Source organism: Diabrotica virgifera, chromosome 9 (assembly GCF_917563875.1).
Source record: "Diabrotica virgifera virgifera chromosome 9, PGI_DIABVI_V3a".
Lineage (NCBI taxonomy): Eukaryota > Metazoa > Arthropoda > Insecta > Coleoptera > Chrysomelidae > Diabrotica > Diabrotica virgifera.
In genome coordinates, this window is record NC_065451.1 from 94,685,777 (window position 1) to 94,706,148 (window position 20,372).

Genomic DNA, 20,372 nt, shown 5'->3' on the forward strand with positions numbered 1-20,372 from the left:
TCTCGATTTAAGAGGTTCTAGGACCTCTGGGAAGCTAAAAATTTACATGAGGGCATAATTTTATATCCTTTATCGAAAACATAAGTAGCGGGGCTGATCGGTGCGGGGGCATTTTTGACCATCTTATCCCGCTTTAGCCTTTGGTACATAAGTGGTGCTGGTATTGTACAATCTACTTAAATATGTTAAACAAACGTTTCTGGCTACTACCAGAGGCACACGACGGGGGAACGTGAATGGTTGACCCTGCCCAAATTCTACGCCACTGGCTGAATTGCTATTTTAATGCAATTTTTTTATTCTCCAATACTTTCTATGTAAAAAACATACTCTTTATTTCGTAACGACAAAGCCATTAGTTTTCGAGATATTTGAAGCTAAAAATGAAGGAGCATAATACATTAATCAAAATAATAGTGTGCCTTTTCATTTTTAACTTCAAATATCTCTAAAACTAACGACTTTATCGTTACAAATGAAGAGTATATCGTCACCTTAGTACTACAAATAGGTAACTCGAAAAAATGCATTCTTTAAAAAACCAGTTTTAAAATTTGCTTTAAACTTAGTGTTTCATATCTGATAAGCATTGTATATTATAATTATCAATGTTTTACTACAGTATCAGGAATATATGTAATTTTGAACTGGGAATATACATTTTTATAAATGTTGTTAATTTTTTGAAAAAAAACTAGATACCTAGTTGTTGCATTGGCTGAAAAATTGGTTAAAGGTAAGTTATCTATATATGAATTTGCAAAGTAAAACTACATGACTAACTCAAACTTTTATTCGCAACAAACTGTAAGAGTGGAAAAGTTCAAAAAATAAAAGTAGGTACCTTATTCATCTTCGGAACTCGATTTAAGCGATGTTTTGAATATGTTATAGCCTTATTCTTTGTCAATAGCCCTGTAATAATATTTTTGCTAATCAGGGAAATTTTCATTGTTTACCGGGTGTACGAATCAAACTGTGTTTTTTTCTCAAAGTTCGCAACACCCTGTGGAATATTCTAGCATTTATAAAATACTGAAATTAAAACCCAACCTAGCCTCAGGATTTCTTAACATTCTGTTTTTTGATTTATTTGCTTAGGTTGGATAATACAAAAGTTATGTAATTTAACATCTAGGCATGCTCGTTATCAATACATGGTGTTTCTAAAGAAGTACGACAAACTTTAACGGTAATTCTGCACGAAAAAATAATGAACGTTTGCTTTATAAACATATGTCCGCAAATTCTTCGTTTCCGACGTACAGGATGTTGAATTTTTTCTTTCAAATTTGGTAGGTTTTAAGAGATAGTTATTGCGCATTTTTTAACATGCCATTAATAATTTTATATTCTCCATTGGCGTGCATACGGGTCATCTGCACGTTTTTGATGTCTTAAATTTCCTAAACCTGTTGTCCGATTTAAGTGATTTTTTAAATATGTTGTATCCTTATTCTTTGTCAATATCTCTGTAAGAGTATTGTTGCTAAACAGGTAAACTTTCATTGTATACCGCGTGTACGAATCAAACTGTGTTTTTGTCTCAAAGTTCGCAACACCCTGTGGAAATTCTAGCATTTAGAATCTGTAGACTTTATTTCGACCATCTTTACCATAAATGGATATTCTACACTCATCCGTAAACAATACTTTTTTCCAATCGTCTACTCTCCAATTGACGTGCTCACGGGCAAATGCAGGTCTGCGTCTTTTATGAGCTGCAGTAAGTAATGGACCCGTTGCGGGATGGCAGGCTGTCAAACCCTGTTCTTTTAACCTTCGTCAAATTGTAGAAATGCTGATGACTGGTCCTTAAGCTTGTTGAATATGGCTTTGGACCATTCTAGCAGTTTCCGACCGGTTCTGCAATGCAGCAATAGTGAGAACTCGATCTTCTCTGACTGTTGTCTTTCTTTTGGGACCTGTACCGGGTCGCCGTTGTAGAGATCCGGTCTCAACAAACCGTACGAAAATTCCCTGCACAGTTGAAAGACTAACATTTAGTTGCCTTGACCCATCACTTTGGCTTGTTCCATTTTCTAGCAATATAACAATCTGAACAGATTTTCTATGTTATGTTAAGAGGTCAGTGTAACTCAAAAATATCGTAAAAACTCTTTTTGTCACAACAATAATTCACACTTGAACCAAAACGAAAACGTCTATTTATTTTTAATAATCCTTAAAACTGTCTAAAAAATCATTGATAGTTCACTTTGACGTAATTCTGCAAAGCCTCGATGATTTGTAAATATTCAGTTCTGAGAATTTTAAGGTTTAATAGGATTTCCAAGTTTGTTTATTCTCTTTATAGTCTTTGTCCAGCTTCTAAATATACGTGACAATTCAATCAATTTAATGAACGTAACAGACATTAAAAGAAAATAAAAACAAACATAAACAACAAGTTGAGTTTTAATTTCAGTATTTATAAATGCTAGAATTTTCCACAGGGAGTTTTTATTTATTTTTTTTTATTTATTGACGGGATTACCCCATTAAAAGTTATACAATTAACAATAATAAGTTTACGAGCTAAATATGTACTAATAATACTTTAACAACATTATAATTAGATAACAAATATTAGAGTAAGAATAGGTAGGTACTTGTAACCTTAGAACTAACAAAAAAATTAAATAAATACTCTATTTAAATTATTTTTAAACATATTCAGAGATATATCAAAAATTTCAATGTGTTTGTCATTTATAAGTTTACAGTAACGATCTATAGGTGAATTTTGGCCATAACTTGTGCGATGGAAAGGAATATAAAATGTTATAAAATCACCTCTTCGATTTCTAGTTTGTATATCAACATTAATACACTGTAATAGATCACAGCAATCTAAATTTCCGTTTATTAAATTATACAAAAATACTAATCCTACATTTTCTAGTGTATTAAGTTTTAAACTGTTTTCTATTAATGAATAATCGTGATCTACAATAGTTTCACCTTTTTTTGGACTGAGGGGAACGCTCATAGCTGACTAGGGAAGATGTCCCTAGTACTGTTGGACTCGGACAGGAGAGGAGAACACGCTACGATGCGTAAACCACACGTAGTCAATGCATCCCGCGTGCCCCCCATAACCAGCCGCCTACCAACTAAAACCACCCCTTCTTCCGACCCGGAATATCCCTGGACGTGTTCTGTAGAGAACGATACATGGGGATATTCCGCGCTGTCTAGAGTATAGTGTTAATGAAACATGGCCTGTCCTCTCCCTCTACCTAAAAGCGGTAGGGGGAGAGTTGGAGTGTCTGTCCCTGCAGGAGGGGTTTCCTAGGCTCCTATCGGGGAACGATAGGGCTGTAATGGGGGTTCTTGATCCCTCTGTGGGATCGAAAAAGATAGGGAAAATAATGGGACTGGGACGGCCCTAGACGGGAGGGTCGCCTTTTTTTTTGTGATCATCTGGACTTTAATGAATTGCTTGTGTCCGTATACTATATATACTCTATACTGTCTTACCCTACTGTTTGTTTTGCTATTTTTTAACTATTTTTCTATTTTTTTTATCCGCCCTGCTGCTCTACCCTTTCCCTCGCAACTCTCTCTTTGATTATACCCGTAATCACGTCCACAACGAATTCGAAATCATTCCTACTGTTCATCGCTAGATTAATTATGTTATCGGGGCCGACGTCTTCGAAACTGTTCCTGAGCCTGGTCTGCCCGCGAGCGAACACACCACACCGGAACACACAGTGTTCCGCGTCCTCCCTCACGTGGCAGGCCAGGCACAGGTCATCGTTCGCTTTACCGATGCCGTGCGTGAACGCCCGGAAAGAACCGTGCCCGTCAGGAACTGTGTAAAATAAAAGTTTGTTCTCCGAAACTTGCAAGCGTACCACGCCCCTATGTTCGGGACAAGTCTTTTGGTCCACTGTGCCTTACTTGTCTTTGCCTCCCATTCCGCCTGCCAGTCGGCCACGAGCCGTTCTCTGGCGGCCGCTCTTACCTCAGGTAAGTGGCCATTTGCTGCCTCGTACAGTGCAGTACGTTCTCTGGCTAGCAGGTGTATGGGAGGGGCACCCGCGATGACTTGTAGGGCCGTGGTTGATGCAGTCCGATATGCACTGCATACGTTCAACAGAGGCTTCTTCTGCGCTTTGATCAAGATATCTTTGTACTTCTTATGTCTTAGAGCCTCGATCCAGACCGGGGCCCCGTAGAGAAGGGTAGACTGTACGGTATGTAGGTACAGTCTCCGTTTGGCGCTACCAGGCCCTCCGATGTTTGGTGTTAGTCTCCGGAGGGCTGCGGTTTGCGCCTCGGCCTTCTCTACCACCCTTGCGAGGTGCTTGGAGAACCCCAGTCCCCGTTCGAGGTCTATACCCAAGTATCTTGCGCAAGAGGACGGCTTTACCTCGCTGGCTCCGAAGCGGAAGACCAGGTCAGGCCCGGCTCGCGGTGCCTTGAGGACCACCACCTCTGTCTTAGCGCTTGCAAGCTCTAGATCTTTTCCCGACATCCAGGCATTCACGCGACGAAAACACCTCTCTGCCTTATCCACCACCTCCCAGTAATAATCGTGGGTGATAAGGATCGCGAGATCGTCGGCGTACGCGACCGCATTGCACATTCGTCCGAAATTAATTTGCAGTACGCCGTCGTATAATATGTTCCAGAGCGTCGGTCCGAGGACCGACCCCTGGGGGACGCCCGCCGAGAGTTTAACGTTCTCATTTTTGTTCACCGATAGATATCTCTCCGTCAGATAGCTCTTAATAATGTTCACAAGGTAAGTGGGCAGTCTGAGGGCCTCCATCCTGTTGATGATATGCCCCCAGCCTGCCAAGTTAAAAGCGTTTTTAACGTCGAACATAATCAGCACCGCCCATTTCCTTTTACTGTCTCTCACGCTTTTCGTGACGTACCCGACAGCGTCCACCGCCGATCTAGCCTCCCTAAAGCCGTATTGCCTATTTGAGATGGCGTTTGCGGCATCTAATCCCGCTTCCAGGCGGTTCTTAACTATATTTTCATATAGTTTGCCTAGACAATCTAGGAGGCAGATGTGTCGGTAGGAGCTGGCCTCCTCCGGGTTCTTACCTGGTTTAGGTATCAGTGTGAGGCGTGCCCGTTTAAGGTCGTCAGGAAAAGCCTGGGACACAAGAAGCCGGGACAGTACCGATGTAAACAATTCCGGTTGCGCGGCAACCGCGATCTTAACGGCCTCCGGCGGCACCCGATCAGGTCCCGGCGACCTCTCCCTCTTTATCGCGTCTACTGCCCTGGCGAGTTCCATGGGAGTAACGGCTTCCGGGAGCTCACACATGGTGGGCTCGAACAGCATCTCTGACCTCCTGGGGAAGAGGACGTTCGCGATGTCCCGCCTCCTGTCCTCAGTAAGTCTGTACGGGGTTTCGACTCTCAAGGTCCTAACAACTAACCTGTAGGCCTCACCCCATACATCCTCCTCAAGCGCATCGCACAGATTGGTCCAACACGTTCGCTTGGACCTCCTTATGATTTTATTGAGGTCCTTTTTTGCGTTCTTATATATGTCTTGCCATTGGCGTTCTTTCCCTCTGTGCGATGCGCCTCAGTCTGAGGCACTGGACGCGGGCATTCTGAACATCATCATTCCACCAATACAGTACCGTATACGATACCAGATTGCTGTTTGTGCTCGCCTTGTGGGCGCGTATTGTGGCACTTCTAAGGCTAGGGAAGTCGGTGGCCCCCTCGCAGAAGCCATCCAACCTCTCCCTAAAAGACACCCTATTGAAGGCCATAACCTTTCTGCCACTACCGGTGGTCCCCGCGGTACCGACCTCGTAGGAGATGTACTTGTGGAATGTGAATAGATTCTCATCCATCACATCCCACTTAGTGACCTTGCTGGAATACTTATCATTCACCAGAGTTACGTCAATATGGGTGCGTGAGTCCCCTCTCTCAAAAGTGTGCTTGCCGTTATTTACGACCATTACATTGAGAGAGGAGATCCACTCACTCCATACCTCTCCTCTACTGTCGTTTCTTGGGGATCCCCATAGGACGGATTTTGCATTTATATCACCAGCAATGATGAAATTTTTCTCCGCCAGGGCCATATTCGTGATGCTCTCCATCTTATCAAGATAGACCATCATATTGACGTTTGGAGAGATGTAGCAGGCTATAATGGCCACATCAACAAGGTTGATCTTTACTACACCCTCCTTTCTCGTAATTTTTTCGATTCTTAGATTCCTGTTGATAAGATGGATAGCGACATCGCAGAGCGTATCCGATATCCAGCCAAACCTCCCAGCAATGTTCTTGTTTGGCTCAGTATTATCAGATCCGCCCCGATGTCCAGGGCCTTCGCATGGACCAGGTCGTGCGCCGCCTTGGCCCGTCCGACGTTAATCTGCAGAACTCTTTTTGTTCATAATATTATAATTATTTGAAATTCACGTGCGAGCTATCTGACCGAGAGCACCTAGGAATCTAGGGGGCACGTGATATTGGAGGGGTAGAGCCGCCGAGCGCTTCCCTCCGGTTTTCTTCGGGGACCGTGTGTATGAGATCCATGTTGGTCTCCTCGCCGTCGCTACGCTGTAGGTCGGTATCCCCGCGTGCCGTAGCTTTAGAGGTTGAAGGGACTTGGGTGCTGGGTTTTGCTTGGTCCGTCCTACGTATTGGGGGGAAACACGGAGGAGCCCCGGGCACCATGCCCCGATCCGTCGCTCTCGCCCTTTGTAGAGCCTCTCTAAACGCTGAGCATCTGCCGCTACCGTGCCTATGCGGCTCGTTGCACAGCACATAGTGCTCCTCCCCCTCGCATCGGTCCATAGTGTGTCCTTGCTTGCCGCACTTAAGGCAATGCCCCGTGCGGTCTGGTCCCGTACATTTGCTCAGTTCATGAGCAAAACTCCAACACCTTTGACACCTTTTGACTATGTGTCTCTTTTCCACCTCACACCTAGCCAATCCAATCTTTATGTACCCCAGGTCCAGAAGCTTCTTTGCGGCCGAGGAGCTATAGTCCCCCCGCATAGGGCGAATTTGCTTGATCTCGAAGCATGGCTCTCCCATGCTCCGACCTCCCTACGAACCGCCTCTTTAATTTGGCCTTCTGCTGTATTTGCGGTCATCCCTCTAACGTAGATGACCGCTTGTCTTTCGGTGCCCACCATTTTTGCGGTGAGCCCGCTCTCCCTCTGTGTAATGGCATTTCTTAGCTCCGAGACTGCCGTCTGGTCCTTGTCTATGGTTATCAACAACCCGCCATCCTTGGTACTTCTGAGGCTTTGTATAGCCCCCTTGGCCTCAGTGCCCCCGACCGCCTTTTCAACTCCTTCGAGGAGTTGGGCGTAAGTGGCATCCTTCTTTTTCACTATAAAGCCGTAAGTCGGCCTTTCCCTCCGAGTGGCTGTAGTGTGTACCGTTACCTTTCTCACATTTGACGTGTGGAAGATGGCTTCTGCCATCTTCCTCATTTCTTCCGCCGGCATATAACTCATATGGTGAAGAGCCACCGAGTCCTCGTCCTTGATTTCGCCACTCACCCTCGCCAGGGCGTCCCACAACTGCTCTGGAGTATGGCTCTGGGTCTTAATGATGGTCTCGTTGGTGGTGACCCTCGCCCCATTTTCCTTGACTGTACGTCAGTTCTAAGTCCTCGTATTCCCCCCTCATTGTTGCCAATGTGGGTTACCTATCCCTGTACAGCCTCTGCACAGAGAAGTTCATATTTGGATCATTTGGTTCTGTCACCACTACTTTCACGCTAGCTCTAGCTTCCACGGGATTACCGACCTCTACCACCGTCTTTTTGAAGATCTTCTCCGGCCAGTCGAAACGGGCGTGCCTCTGGAAGTCTTCGTACGTCTTCACTCCTTCGAGGCTCGCCACCTTAACCGCCCCGAGGGGTCCGTGCGAGGCATCCGTCTGCGTGGACATTTCCGCCGTTTTCGGCTTTCTCGTGTCCTTCCCTTCTTGTGTTTTTCCTGGTTCCGAGTCGGTTGATATGTCTTGACTCCCGAGATTTAGGCTAGATTTGTTGCCTTTATAAATCTCAACTAGTAAGTTCACCGCCTTATGTTTTATCTCCCCCTTAACCGGTCCTCTCCTGGACAGGATTTCCAGGATCTCCCTCAGCTTCCTGAGATCCCTTTTCCCCGTCTGTCTCATCGAATTCCTCCCTCTTATCTTTTTTATGTCGAACTTCTATCTCGGGGCTGTCCGCCTTCCTCTTCTTGGATGTCAGGATTACCTCGTCTCCGAAGAGTATGTCTTTTAACACACTGTCAACCCATGGTTCGTGGTCCTCTTGGTCTTGTTCTATTTCTTTATCCTCCATTATTAGTGTAGAGTGCCTAACTGGTCCCAATGACCTATTTAATTTTATCCTGTTTTCCTCACTTTTTTTAAGGAGTTCTTCCTCGAATTCCCTCTGTTCATTCCTCTCTCTTTCTTCCCTTTGGTTTTGTGTCTCATGTGTATCTGTATTCATTTCTAACCGTGTCTTATCGTCGTCCTGGTTCCGCTGCCTGTGGTCGTCTTCGTTGTCTTCCTTCCATTCTTTCTTCTTTTTTGTATACATGTGTATCCCACGAGAAGGGACGTCCTATACGTCGGACGCGACAGTACGCCCTTGCCGCGCCAAGGCTGGATACTTCTGGAGGTCGCCAGGTATCCCGAAGGGATCGTTCCCGATGCTCTAACCCTCGCATCTCGCATATCTTTGGCACGATGCCTTCCACCGTGATATTGGGGATTTTTTCTTGAGGTTTACTCCTCTTGGTGGTGGTTGGGTGGGAGGTGTGTTGGGGGAAAGGGGACGGGGGGCAGGTATGGGGTGTGTGATCGGTCGCTCGCTTCGGATAGGGGGTCTCATTCAAAGGATGAGAAGAGGTTTTTTTTGTTGGGGAGGACGACAAGTTTAGGTTTCGAGTGGCCGTAGGAGCAGGGAAGGGTATCTGTAATTGCTGAAGGCGAAGGCGCAGCAACTGTTCGCCTGAGTTGCTGCGCCTTTTAGCGTTCAGTGGCGGTGTCCGGCGCTCACCCGGTGCACAGGCACTGGACGCTGAGACTGTGTTTGGTTTCACTGGTCGTGCTCCCCTCACAAAATAAGGGACCAAGACCAGTTACTCAGCCCTCCCACCAACGGCAAGGAAAAATTAGTCTCGGGGAGAGCAATTCTCTACAATAGTTTCACCTAAGTTAAATGTGTTAAATTACAGTCTCTACAATAGTTTCACCTAATTTAAATGCACAGAACCTCAAAAATTTTTGTTGAATTTTTTCAACAATCATATTATGAACTGCATGGTATGGAGACAATACTATAGAGCCATATTCAAGTTTAGATCGCACCAAAGAACAATAAACTCCTCTTACAGTGTCAACTGAAAAATTACTACAGTGTCACAAAATAAATCCTAACATTTTTGAAGACTGAACTGTTACATAATTAATGTGTTCAACAAAACTCAAACTTTCGTCGAAAATCACTCCTAAATCTTTAACTTTTGAAACATATTTCAGATATTCATTATTTATTTTATATGAAGTATTGATCTTCTTATTACCTTTGAAAAAACTAATGTAACAGCATTTTGAGACATTTAGGTTGAGTTTGTTTACTGTACACCAATGTGTCAATATATCCAGGTCTTCCTGCAGAAGGTGTTGGTCTAAAGGACTAGAAATTATCTTTGATATTTTAAAATCGTCAGCAAAAGCTAAACCATCACTGTTTTCAAAGAAGTCGAAAATAGAATTCACAAACAGATCAAAGAAAATCGGTGAGCAGTGCCCGCCCTGAGGAACGCCCGATGTAACTGCGATAGAGTTTGACAGAAAGGATCCAACCTTAACCTTCTGCTGGTGGCCAGACAGAAAACTCTTGACCCAGGTGACTGTGGTTATGCCAAAACCAATATCGATGAGCCTCTTAAGGAAAATGCTATGGTCAACTCGATCAAAAGCTTTAGAAAAGTCTGTATATACTGTATCAATTTGTTTAAAGTCTTCCATAGCATTTATTAATCTATTCTGATATAAAACTAAATTGGTAATAGTAGATCGACCCGAAAAAAACCCATGCTGATTCTTATTTATTAAATTTCGACATAACCAACTTAACTGACCACAAACCAAGCTGTCAAAAAGTTTGGGAATAGATGACTGTATGCAAACACTTCTATAGTTCTTAACATTGTTTTTATCTCCGTTCTTGTAAATAGGCATAATATAACTATTTTTCCAGTAATCAGGAAAAACAGATGTTGTTAGGGACAAATTATATAAAACATGCAATGGTTTTGTAAGAGTACAGATACACCTTTTAAGTAGAATATTGGGTATTCCATCAGGACCTAATGTAGTTTTACTAGGTAAACGCAAAATTTTATTATAAATTTCTTGTATAGAAATGTCTGCAAAGTCAATATTTTGTGAACAATTTACAGGTAAAACTAAATTATTCACAGAACTATTTTGGTCTCCAGGAGTGTAGACTGTCTGAAAGTATTCCTTAAAAAGGTTCACAATGTCTTGGCCATTTTCTGCCAACTCTTCATTATACTGCATTGAGTGTGGTAGTGAATGATTAGACTTTAGGTCGCGCACATACTTCCAAAAGTACCTAGGATTAGTTTTGAACTCATTATTTACATGAGATATATACTGAGACCAACATACTTCTCTGACTCGTTTGCATTCTGTACGTAGTTGACAAAATCTTAGGTAATCTGAATGTAATTGTGATTTACTGTAAGTTTTATGTATTTTTCTCTTTTGAGATGTTATGTATCGCAATTCTGGTGAAAACCATTTAGGAAAACTGCTAGATATATATTTTTTCAAAGGTACAAAAAGAGCAATTCCCATAGCCAAGATTTCATAAAAATTGTTAACTGAATCATTAATATTATTTGAGAAACATTGTTCCCACTGTACACTTGCTAAAAAATTATTAAGACCAAAATAGTTTGCATTCTTAAAATCATAGTAAAAATCATGTAGATATAAGGTACTAGAGTCTTGATTGTTAGAAAATAGGTTTAAAGTACATTCGTAACTAAAATGGTGCAAACTATCAGCAAAAATAAAATCCTTAGATTTACTAAGTTGTACATTTTTGTCATTTGTAAACAACAGATCCAAATATATATTCCTACTATTGGGTATTTCATTTAATTGATACAGTTGCAAAAAACCAAATTGTTGAGCAAGTCCTACTGCATTCGATGTACCAGGACACTCTACTCGAACTCCATAATCGTCATTAAACCACCTAGCATCTGGTAAGTTAAATATATTTTATTCAACGGAAACCTTTGCAACATATTTTCAACTGCTTCACAATGTTTATTGTAATATATTTCAGGCATCTGAGGTGGAATATACAGACCTCCAATTATGAATTTTATACTTTTAAAATTACAAGAAATAAATCATTGCTCCACAGTTACCTGTTCTATATGGATTCTAGCAGAAAATATAGTTTTACGTACTTAAACAAAAATGCCACCACCTCGTGATTTTTGACTAGTTAAACTTGATCTATCATTACGGTATATATTGTAATTTTGACATTCCAATTCACTATCCAAATAGTCACAGCACAGGTTGCTCTCAACTAATACTAAAATATCATAGGAGGAACTATTCACAGCCATTTTTAGAGCATCTAACGTAGTACGAAGTCCTCCCACATTTTGGTAGTAAGCCATCAATGGGGTATTGATTAGTTTTCCTGATTTCTATGATTAATTCTTTTAGCTATAACCTTTGGTATCCCATTTATATATTTAATCTGAAGATCAGGTTCACCATTGCTTATTCTACGTTGCAATTCCTCCTTAGCTGACTTAAAAGCATTTTGTTGTAGCTTTGTTGAGTCATATGATATTTTAAATGATTCTAGACGTCTTTTGGAACGAAAAATGTGCTTGACAGTTTCAGAATTATTGCAAATTATCTTGATTGGTCTAGGTTTGTTGTTTCTTCCTTTCTGACCCACTCTGAGTACCTTAACGATATCTGGTACCTTGGTTTGATGCCCTACTTTCTCAAAAATCTGATGCACAATCTGAGTATCATGTCTAATCTTATCCTGAAAATCAATAGCAGAAGACTCGGGAACATCATATACCATAAGGTTGTTTGCCCTAATGGAGCGTTCATGGGCTTCACTTAAAATCAACTCGATGTTCGATGATACTGGAGAAGATTTGAGTTCCTGCAGTTCCCTTTTAAGACTGTTAACTTCATCTTGTAACTCACTCATTTTTCTTACTACCGTTGGAGCCGATTTGAAGGCATCTCGGCACTCCAAGCATAGAAACATTAAAGTTCTTTTTTGAAGCATTACAGCCCTCATTTCAGATGCTGACATTCCAGAACATTCCTCTGTCAGATGAAAAGTCGTCCTACAGCAATCACAATGTATATGCTTGTCTTGGGATTTTATTTCCAAGTTGCATTGTTTACAATCTGCAGGCATGGTTAACCTCACTTTTCTGCTTTATGGAGTTGCGAGCTTTGAGAGAAAACACAGTTTGATTCGTACACCCGGTATACAATGAAAATTTACCTGTTTAGCAAAAATATTATTACAGGGATATTGACAAGGAATAAGGCTATAACATATTCAAAAAATTACTTAAATCGGACAACAGATTTAGGAGATACGCGACATAAAAAATGACCCATTGTTTAGGGTGCCCGTTTTCTATGACGCGCAGTGTATTTTATACAGGGTGGGGCATTAGTGTGACAAAGTCCAATTACTCGTTTGTCGTAAGAGATACGAAAAAAAATTATTTAGGTAAAAGTTGGGGTACACATAGTACCATAATCTAAAAATATTTTCAAATATACAGGGTCGTCCGTATTGACAGGGTGACACAAATTTATGTTTTTTTTAATGGAACACCCTGTATATTTTTACACTTTTGGATTCTCCTCGATGTTTCCTTTCTTAAAATATATGGTTTTCTAATATTGTACGAGGTAGTTTAAAAGTTAATTACGTTTTTTTGTTAATTTCGTAGCAAAATCTACACCCTGTAGAATTTTAGTGATTTGACATCAAATTTTTGTTTTATGTTCAAACGATTTTTAATATAGTCTACTACTGTTAATCATTAATTGTATAGCGAAATATTTAATTTTAGTATACAGGGTGGGTCGAAACTCGGAATGAGTATTTTCTGAGTTTTCTTAAATGGAACACCCTGTATTTTAGTATTGTAATGAAATTATATTTTATGGTACTTTTTTATTTCTTAAGCATTCCCTATACCTAAGTGCTTTAGTTTGTAAGTTATTCGTCATTCTTTAAGCAAACATTAATTGCAACAAAAATTACGTAAAATTTCATTAGGTCGCCGTGAAAATATCCAATCAAAAGTAATTTTTCGAAAAAAAAAATACATAATAATCTAGCCTGATCCTTAATTTATTAATATTGGATGAGATATCCAAATAAATTCGTAGTTAAAGTTGTTGGTGCTTAAAATATGAATCAAACATACAAAATTCTGACTAGTTGGCTATGACACAAAATTTGCTTAAACATTTGACATTATACTATTTATATAGTTTCAGTTGATTTGATACCATTACTAATATTAATTTTTCTAATGAGGAACGGATTAAAATGGCTTTGTGCTAGGAGAGTATAACAAAAATGAGCTACTAGCAATAAAAATTTATCATCAGCAGTTCCCTGATAGCCGACAACCAAAAAGAGAAACTTTTGAAAGTATACTAAAACGGTTCCAACAGACTAGGTACTTAGATTGTAAGAACGATTGTACTAATATGCAGATCCTCAGTGACACTAAGGATTACATATAATTGCTGTTTTCTTCACTTACAATAGTTTTTATTCGAGCAGATTTATCATAATCTAAGTGATCAGTCCGTTGAAACCGTTCTAGTATATTTTTAAACGTTTCTCTTCTTAGTTGTCGTCTATCAGGGAATTTCTAATGAAAAATTCTTATTGCTAGTAGCACATTTTTGTTATATTCCACTAGCACCAAAATCTTATTAGTCAGTTTCTCATAAGAAAAATACATATTAGTAATGTTAACAAAGCAACTGGATCCATAAAAATATTATAATGTCAAATTTTTAAGAAAATTTAGTGTCATAGCCGACGAGGTAGAATATTGTTTGTTTTTATTAATATTTTGCGCACCAACAAACTTAACCACGAATTTATTTGGATATTTCATCCAATAGTAATAAATTAAGGATCAGACTAGATTATGATGTATTTTCTTTTCCAAAAATTATTTCTGATTAAATATTTTCACAGCCACCTAATAAAATTTCACGTAATTTTTCTTACAATTAATGTTTGGCTTAAAGAATCACGAATAACTTACAAATTAAAGCACTTAGGTATAGAGAATGCGTAAGAAATAAAAAAGTACCATAAAATATCATTTCACTACAATACTTAAATACAGGGCATTCCATTTAAGAAAACTCAGAAAATACTCATTCCGAGTTTCGACCCACCCTGTATACTAAAATTAAACATTTCGCTATACTGTTAATGTTTAACAATAGTAGACTATATTAAAAATCGTTTGAACATAAAATGAAAATTTGATGTGAAATCACTAAAATTCTACAAGGTGTAGATTTTGCTACGAAATTAGCAAAAAAACGTAATTAACTTTTAAACTACCTCGTATAATATTACAAAACCATATATTTTAAGAAAAGAAACATCGAGGAGAATCCAAAAATGTAAAAATATACAGGGTGTTCCATTAAGAAAAACATAAGTTTGTGTCACCCTGTCAATACGGACGACCCTGTATATTTGAAAATATTTTTAAATTATGGTACTATTTGTGCCCCAACTTTTACCTAAATAACTTTTTTTCGTATCTCTTACGAGAAACGAGTAATTGGACTTTGTCACACTAATGCCCCACCCTGTATGTATAAAAGTAATTGATTAATTAATAATTATAGTCAAAACAAAATTATATCTCTGCACCACTGAATTTACACGAAACCAAGCTGCCTATTTAACTAGTGTTTCAAAAATAATTATGCGTATCGAACTCTGTAGCGGTAGTGACATCTATTGAAGAGAAATTAGAAGTCCCAGATCTAAACAAAAAAATCTGAAAATTCTCTTGCAACCACTTTCTGGTAACATCCTTAATATCTGCCTTTTACAATTTATAAGGCAAGGCGACGATGAATAAAGGAGACGAAAGGGACTCTACAATATGCAGTCACATTCAGTCTAGTCATCTAGGAATAATTCCAACGAAAGTTGGTTCCATGTACTCAAAATATAAGTAAAATGAAAAATTAAAAACCTGAATAGGAAATTCTGCTAAATAGGCAGCTTTCGATTCAGAGGTGTTCATGTAGCACTACTGAAGAGGTCTGAAGAGACATAAACGGATGTATAGGAATGGTGGATCATCTCTGAACTGAAATGAAACATAAGGTGTTTTTAATTTTTAATTTGAAATATTAAAGTTAAACATTTTTTGCGTTTGTAGAACATTTCGTTGCATTTATTTTATCTTTTAGAGCTTTGTGAATTAAACACTTCTTTTTGAGCTAATTGTTTTATGCTATCTGTATACAGAGAGGATCTAAATTATGGAATAAATCATAATTTTCTTCAAAATGGACGACTTTGGAGAAAAATCCTGAAATAGGTCGAGTTGTATTTTTAAATTACAATTTTTTAGCATATATTTCATACTAGTGACGTCATCAATCTGAGCGTGATGACGTAATCAATGATTTTGTTAAATGGGAATAGGGATCGTGTGGCACCTCATTTGACAGGGTGTTCAAATCTCTATTCAGTAATATAAACGATCATATCATTTATGCAGGGTGACCAAAAAAATAATTTTTGAATTAAATTAATTGACGCAAAAAGAAGAATGTATGTAATTTATTTAACTCAATTCATTTTACGGCTGTCAGTAAATATAAAAAAATGTTTATTTCATAAATAAACATTTCTTTTCGCTTAAATCAAATCACAAACAGCCTCCCACCTACCTCTTGGCAGTTTAAACATTTAATTCAAGCGAGAAGCAATGCTTATTTGCCAAATAAACATTCTTTTTCTATTTTCTGAGGGCGATAGAATGTATTTTGAGTTAAATAAATTGCATACATTCTTCCTTTTTCGTCAATTAATTTAATTCAAAAATTATTATTTTGGCCACCCTGTATAAATAATGATATTAATGTTTATATTACTGTATAGAGAATAACACCCTTTCAAATGAGGTTCGACCCCTATTCCCATTTAAAAAAATGATTGGTTACGTCACCACGCTCAGATGGATGACGTCACTGGTATGAAATATATGCCAAAAAATTGTAATTTGAAAATAAAAATCGACCTGTTTCGGGATTTTTCTCTAAAGTCGTCCATTTCAGAGAAAATTAATTTATTCCATAATTTAGATTCTCTCTGTATGTTCTTTTTGGTGTCCTCCCTTTTAATATCTTGTTAATATTTGCACATCAAATAAAACTATGAAAGGCACATAAAAATTCAGCAAGCACATCGCACATATTGTGATTCGCACAATTAAAGATATACCAATATTCCAATGGAGCTGTCAGTTGATATAATATATTTATAATATATTTAATTTAATATTATTAAATTAAATTTAATATCTTTTAACAGTTGTACTGCCTTAATCACTAATTGATTATAGAGAGAGTTTGGGTACAATAACGCATTGTAGAAATATGCTCTTGCATCAATAAATATAGACTCTACTATACTCAGATCTTCTTTTTTTTTCCTTACTGCCCTGCTTGACCTTTTAATTTTTTTAAATTAAATTTAATTTAAATTTTAGTTTTTTGCTACATGGCAGCTATATATGTTAATGTACCTTGTTCAATGTCACTTAAATTAGGAAAATTATTTATTTCATTGAGAAATAATATTTTTAGTGAAGAAATCTCATATGTGGAGAATCAAAAATAGGTACAACCTCTTGTCCATTTATTTCTAACCCAAATGATTTCGTATTTTTTTTCTGCAACATATTTTTGTTCTGTCTGTTTGTAGAACTGTTCAATAGCAGCACAATTAGGTCCCCCTTAATCACAAACAGTTGCCACCACTTTCAAATTTATATCTTGCGCTTTTGAAACCACTTGCTTTAGTGAAGATACCAACAAGTCTCTTTTCATGCCTCCTTCATTAAAATAATATACCAGAGGCTGTCTCCATTTTCTATGGATAGCATGTGCCATAAATACAAGGACCTTATCGGCTAATACAGGTTTTCTACCCGCCTGTCCATTATCTTGGAAACCAATCAGCATATCTATATCTTTTTGGTATGTAAGGGTTGGTTCAATGGCCATTTCATCAAATATAGTAAAATATTTATCGACACCTTTCATTTTGTCTACACTCCCCTTAAATAAATCAAAAAATGCTTGATTTATTCCAGTGTAACAGGTATTCTTCGCAGTAACTGGACAAAAGTACGTCTAGATGGCAACGCAGACTTTTCTTAATACATACTCTATGCTTCAATGCTTTTGGACTTTGTTTTAAAAGAGATAACGCAAACAATTTATCCTCTAACGTAAAACGTCTTCCTTTTGGTGAAAGTTTTTGTAATGATAATTTACTCAGAATAAAATTATGTGAAGTGGAATTTATATTCTGAAAATCAGGAAAATTTGCTAGGTTTTTTGCCATCTTAATTTTTTATTTCTTCGTTGTCACTAATTCTTTGTCCAAGCGGTTAGCAATTTTTCTTGTCCGTTGGACTATTTTAGTTTATTTTTTTTACACTATAACACACAAATTCTGTCCTACCATAAGGTAACTCAATCTAAACTTTAAAAACTAAGGTAGGTAAATAAAACTAAACTAAACTTTAAATGGTAAGGAATTAACTTAAATTAAAATTACTAAGAAAAATTACGAGCGAAAGTTAAAAACAATAAAATAGAAATGAAAGCTGTAACTGTAAACCAGTGGAAGCACGTGGAAGACAAAATACAAAATGATGTCAATTGCCTAACTGTCATCTGTATTATTTTTGACATAATTGACATTGTCGAGTTAAGCCTCGTTTGATTATTTTATTTGTGACATTCAGATATGGTGTTAACATAAATGATTGGTTAAAGCGTTCGTGAGCGAGTTAGGCTGTCATTTCTTTTTATTGATTGACCGGGGTCAAAGTGACGGGGGAAATTCCCAAGGTTATTCATATAAGATTTCGGGGTATGGTTACTGATTCCTATCTCTACATACCGTGTCTCAGTGCTCCCGCCGAAGTATTTAGGAATGTACTAGAATTCTTCATCAAATGTACTAGATTGTACTTTACAGCTCAAAAAATAAAAAGAATGTTAGATGACAACCCAAAAAAAAAAGAAAAGACAGATGACAGATTATTTTGTTAGATGTCAAAATAAAAGACAAACAAAACAACAACTAGTTTTATTTTTTATTTATATAATATTGTTTATATTGAACAACATTAAAACAATATAACTGAAACTTTAAAAATACTTATTCTTACTCAAAAAATATAGAAAACAAGTGTAAGTTCTAATAAAAAAATATATACATTTTGTATAAATTTCATTTATTTTCAAGCCACTTTCTTGTGCTTAACACAATTTATTATTTTTAATGGGAATAATCCCCAACTTAACTTTAAAATTAAGTTTATTTTAATGTTTCCAATTTTAAACTAATTAACCACATATTTTGTGATTCAATTAAAACGTTCAACAAAATTAAACACAGAAATAAGTTGGGAGGATTTTTACTTTTTTTGAACTTCATTCTACAACTAGGATAATTCATTCACATTGAATATGCCTATATATAAGCTTTTTGACTTATGCTGTGTGAGTTTCATGCTTTATTATGAGGTATATACGGGTGTTTGGTAAAAAATGGGCCTTAGCTTAACCTTAGATTCCTGAGGTTAACATAGGTCGATTTAAGCTAACTTACCTTAGGACAAAAGTTGATGATAACCTAAATACAGGGTGTCAAAGTTAAACTTTTATTTTATTTATTTTTGAATATTTCCTGACAGGCATGGGACAACAACACGAAATTTGGTAAGTGGTGCTGGTATTGCACAATCTACTTAAATATGTTAAACAAACGTTTCTGGTTACTACCAGAGGCCCACGACGGGGGAACGTGAATGGTTGACCCTTCTACGCCACTGGCTGAATTGCTATTGTAGTGCAATTTTTTTATTCTCCAATACTTTCTATGTAAAAAACATACTCTTTATTTCGTAACGACAAAGCCTTTTCGAGATATTTGAAGCTAAAAACGAAGGAGCATAATACCTTAATCAAAACAATAGTGTGCCTTTTCATTTTTAACTTCAAATATCTCTAAAACTAACGACTTTTTCGTTAGAAATGAAGAATATATTATTTACATAGAATGTATTGAAGAATATAAAAATTATGCTAAAGTAGCAGTTTCATCAGTGGCGTAGAATTTTGAAAGGGTCAACCTTTCACTTTCCCTGTCGTACGCCTCTGGTATTAACGACAAACGATAATTTAACATAATTTAATAGGGTGTACAGTACCTACACTTTCTGCCAAGTACCATAAGGATATGTCAAATAGTTTTATAGTACCGGGCACACATAGTTCTTAAAGTTTTAAATAAAGAATTAATTATTAAAAAAATACTTTAAAATAATTTGACATATCCGTGTAATACTTGGTAGAAAGTGTAGGCACTGTACACCCTACTAAATTATGTTAAATAATCGTTTCTGGCTACTACCAGAGGCGTACGACATGGGAAAGTGAACGGTTGACCCTTCCCAAATTCTACGCCACTGATGAAACTGCTATTTTAGCATAATTTTTAGATTCTCCAATACTTTCTATGCAAATAATATACTCTTATACTGTTCATTCGTAACGATAAAGTCATTAGTTTTCGAGATATTTGAAGTTAAAATTGAAAAGGCACACTAATTTTGTTTAATGTATTATGTTCCGTCGTGGCTACGTCGTACGCCTCTGGTAGTAGCCAGAAACGTTTGTTTAACATAATTTAGTAGATTGTACAATATCAGCACCACTTACCAACTTTCGTGTTGTTGTCACATGCCTGTCAGGAAATATTAAAAAATAAATAAAATAAAATGTTCACTTTGACACCCTGTATTTCGGTTATTAGCTTAAATGTACCTATTTTAAGATCATGAATCTAAGGTTAAGCTATGGCCCATTATTTACCAAAGACCCTGTATAACAAATATGTCTGTAGTGATTTGGCAACACTTGATATGTCTGATTTTTGCCAAAATGAGATTATTTGCTTATGTTATTTATTAACATTTCTTGGTAGCAAGTTGGTATGTCTGTGA